The sequence below is a fragment of the Daktulosphaira vitifoliae genome, unplaced genomic scaffold, assembly GCF_025091365.1.
Source record: "Daktulosphaira vitifoliae isolate Bord-2020 unplaced genomic scaffold, ASM2509136v1 Scaffold_523, whole genome shotgun sequence".
NCBI classification, from domain to species: Eukaryota; Metazoa; Arthropoda; class Insecta; order Hemiptera; family Phylloxeridae; genus Daktulosphaira; species Daktulosphaira vitifoliae.
Genome location: NW_026100088.1, coordinates 3,701 through 8,371, shown reverse-complemented (window position 1 = coordinate 8,371; position 4,671 = coordinate 3,701). Strand labels below are relative to the sequence as shown.

General features: G+C 30.5%; 1 pseudogene; it reads left to right on the top strand.

Annotated features, from left to right (window-relative positions):
• The first annotated feature begins 3,439 nt into the window (after positions 1–3,439).
• The window catches only part of LOC126909545 (uncharacterized), a 2,396-nt pseudogene continuing 1,164 nt past the window's right edge, over positions 3,440–4,671 (top strand).

Sequence of the window (4,671 nt, the reverse complement as noted above, 5' to 3'; positions counted from 1 at the left end):
GATCCCCAGAACCCGCTATTTAGATACTACTTATAGTTCTATATTATAAGCTATAACTATATGTTAGCTATAGCTAACATGTAGCAGCTACCCGGTAATTATTGAATGGTAATACACTTACTTCTGATTTTCAACATTTTTTTTCGACGAAAGCACTTGGTCACGAGCCTCCGGGAAAATTATTGGCGAAAATCGGAAAATTTTNCGACGAAAGCACTTGGTCACGAGCCTCCGGGAAAATTATTGGCGAAAATCGGAAAATTTTTATTGCTCCCTTGCGAGCGTTATAAAATTTGACCATTTTCGAGAAATATGCTCGCTGACGCCAGCGTTTTATGACTTAAGGATTGAAAATTTCATCAGACCCGTCTAATGACATTCTTGAGATATGATAAAAAAATCAATTCAATACGTTGATTTTTTACCGTTTTACGATCTTAAATATAAAATAAATAAAATTTATTAATTAATTTTTTTTGTATTTTTAAAAATCGGACCAAACCCAAACCTTTGGACAATAACTAAACTGTAAATTTTGGATTTAAAAAAAATTAATATTTTGGTTTATTAATTCATTTATATATTTCTAGTTTTATATTTATAATTTTAAATATTTGCAGAGGAAATGTATGTAATTGTAATCTATCAATTTCTAATTTACCTATTATTATCACTGCGATATGTGGTAACACAATGGTAACAACATTTATAATTCTTAATAGTATTTCCACTCTTCTACAAGAGGTCGCATTATTATACTAATCAATTACTGTTAAAAAAGTTTAAAACATTATTGTTACCACTTTTTCTCAACTCTCACCAAACGGATTTTTTTCAACGATACGTCAAAAGATCACAAATCGTATCTATTTGGAGACATTACCCTTAAAAATTGAAAAAAATTCTCTCGTTCCCCGAAAATGGGGGAAATATCAAAATTTAAAAAATCGGTAAATTTTGTCATTTTTTTCACTTTTTTTTCTTAAAACTTCCATAACTTTTTCAAAAATCAATAAATCAAAATAATTTTTTTTTATACTAAAACCTTAGATATTTTCCTTTCATTTGATATCATTTATTTGAAAATCTATCACTTAACCTGCTCATTGGGGAGGATTTAAAATAGCAACTTTTTTACAAAAATTAACTTTTTAAACTTAATTTTTGAAAATGTTCCGGAAATACTGCGTTATTTAAACATATATCAAATCAAAGGTTATGTTATATACTATAAAATGAAAAAAACAAATTTGTCCCGACACTTTATCTTCTATGCGTAAATGGCTGTCGAAAATTAAAAAAAAATGTAATGTTTGCGATAAAAATCACCTTTTATCGGGATGTTTTTTGTACTTAAAACTGCCATAACTTTTTCAAAAATGAACAAATAAAAATAATATTTTATTACTTTTATTACAATAATATTAGTATTTATCGTTTATTATTGTTTTAAGCTTATTTTAAAAATTATTTTTAACTTTTTAGTTCGATGTGCTTTAAAAGCGTGTTTTTTTAGTTTTTTTAAACTATATTTATTTTGCACTTTTTAGTTTCATGTTATCATAATAGTTACTATCAATATCATGCGCACAATGGACCAACAAGTCTGAGTGCATGGCCATCATGTCCACCTCGATAATAACTACTATCAATATCATGGTTGTAATAAGTAACGGGAAATCAGTGTTCGTTCCAGGGAGGTAGTCTGAGAAACGGCTACCACATCCAAGGAAAGCAGCAGGCGCGTAAATTACCCACTCCCGGAACATTGAGGTAGTGACGGAAAATAATGATACGGGAATCATCCTTTGTAATCGGAAGGAATACACTTTATATCTCTTAATGAGAATAAAGCGTGTTAATATATATTTTTAATAGTAATTAGAATATATATATATATATTTATGTAAAGTGACTTAAGTACGTAAACTTATCATGCACTAGGTATAGCCTTATTTGTTGGGCGGGGGGAACGTTATACCTAAGGTATAAACGGCGGCAGCGGCGGTAGGAATATATAAATGTACAGATGTTCAGTAAGTCAGGAAACAGGTTTCTATTGTTCTCATTGTTTGTAACATTGAGAACAATAGAAACCCGTTTCCTGACTTACTGAACACCCTGTATATACGTAAGGCGCATTACACGCCGGCGGTATTGGTCAGTCAAAATAAAAATTTGTTTGTATATATATATAATTAATGACAAGCACGCATGTACGGGTACGAAAACCAAAAATAAAATTTTACAGGAAAATATTGTTAACGACGAGTGGTGAGTGGGGTGGGGTGAATGCGTTACGACGTCTAGTCTCAAGGTCATAGACGACAGGTACGCGAAAATAATAACACGTGCCGTTTGGAAAGTTACAAACACACATCACACATCACACAACACACATACATGTGAAACTAATATAAGCGTGTTAAAAATATATCAAAAAATATTCCGTCCTCATTTATTAAGAATAGCTGTGTACAACCACCTGATGATCTGACACTTGCTGATCCATCGTTTATGTTCCCGCAAAAAATAGATATGCTAACAGGCGCTCAGCATTTTTACGACATATTATGCGCTGAAAAGATAAAACCAAACAGTTCGGGACCCTTATTCCAAAAAACGCGGTTCGGTTGGGTAATGTCTGGACTAGTGTTACAGCAATCTAATTCATTTGTAGTAAATTGTACAAATTGTGAAGTCGAGCCTCTAGACGATTTACTTACGCGATTTTGGCGAGTAAAAGAATTCGATAATAGAATTACACACACGTTAGAAGAAAAGCAATGCAAAGTATTTGTTTTGACTTCGATGTGAACTGTATTAAAGATAGTATAAAAAATTTAAACGAAAGACGATAATTGTTTATAATTTGCACAAAGGTTCATTTTATTAAAATATAATGATTGCTTACGATTATTACAACAGTGCAGTGACGATCGAACGAGATAAAATTGACAACTGACTAAAAAACCCAAATACAATACGTTTACAGCGCCTTATCAACAATATATTTATATATATATAAACCGAGAAATATTATTTGATCGCACTGTACGTCGCGGCGACGACGGTCGTTTTGTAGTTAATTTAAGGTACGGACTGCCAGGCGCGACGTATCGCGACGACTGGTCACCACGACCGGCGATCATGAACTGTCATCGCGTCTGTTGTGGTCTTCAAGTAACGACCGCGACATGTCGCGATGATTAAATTATTATTTTCGGCCTGTTTTCACAAACAGTTATATTGTCATTCCAGTTTAATATCTCTTCAAGTACGCATTACGCAAATATTCTAAAAAAAATCTTATACAATGGATAGATTTATTTTTAATAATAATAATATTTTAAGTCTCCTCTTAATGGATGAGTATGACGATGAGGCTAGATTATTATCTTATTTAACGCCAAAGAAAAGAAAAACAACGGACAATATCTTTAAAAATCACGAAAGTGAAGGAATTTTTGAAATATTAATTAATCGATATTTAACAAGCAATCACGTTAGGTTTCGGGAATATTTCCGAATTAATTATGAACTATTTTTTACTATCTTTGGTGGAAGAAAAATTAACTTTACCACCTAACAATCGAGTTAAAAATCCTATATCGCCAGCAGAAAAATTAACAGTTACTTTAAGGTATTTATAATTAATTTAATATTTTATAAATTGTATCTATACCTACCAGTGGCGTATTAACAGTATTTACGGTAGTAATTAAGTTTGAATTCTTTTTAAATAGGTATCTTGCCACTGGTGAATCATTGAGATCATTAGCATTCGCTTTTCGTATCAGTCATAACTATTTAAGCATAATTATAAAAAAAACACTAGCTGAATTGAAAATTAAATTGGTGCCCATTTTTTTGCCCGATTCAAAAAATATTGATTATAAACAAAAATCCGCAGAATNAATGATATCTGACAGTGATTAAAATCACTATCAAAAATAAACGCTTCGATGCAAATCTTTAGATAGTGTTTAATTTTAAAAAATTGGGTGGATTATTCCAAAAGCTACATGTTCTGCTGGTTCCTTATTAATATCTCGATTAAGATAAAGTATGTCGAATGAAAAAGGGTTTATTAAAAAATATTATTTCTCATAAAAAAATTGTGTGGATCCATAAACTTTTCAATAAGTTATAGCATTATAAAGTTAAAAATTAAATAAATAATAAAATCGAGAATTTTCACACGAAAATAGCATTCGGTAGCCATTTTCGCCGTGAAGACAAGTCCAGAGGTCAAATTTTTTTTTTTAAAATTAAAGTATATTACATTAGCTTTAATTTAAGATATATATAAAAGTGTCAGACCTTCCGGAACATTTTCAAAAGTTATGTTGAAAAAGTAAATTTGTTGTGAAAAAGTTGTCATTTTAAATCCCCTCCTGTGGGCAGGTTAAGTGACAGATTTACAAAAAAAAAATATCAAATGATAAGTAAAGACATCAAGCATCTCTATAAAAAAAAGTNTTCCGGAACATTTTCAAAAGTTATGTTGAAAAAGTAAATTTGTTGTGAAAAAGTTGTCATTTTAAATCCCCCCCCTGTGGGCAGGTTAAGTGTCAGATTTACAAAAAAAAAATATCAAATGATAAGTAAAGACATCAAGCATCTATATAAAAAAAAATTATATTGATATGTTCATTTTTGAAAAAGTTA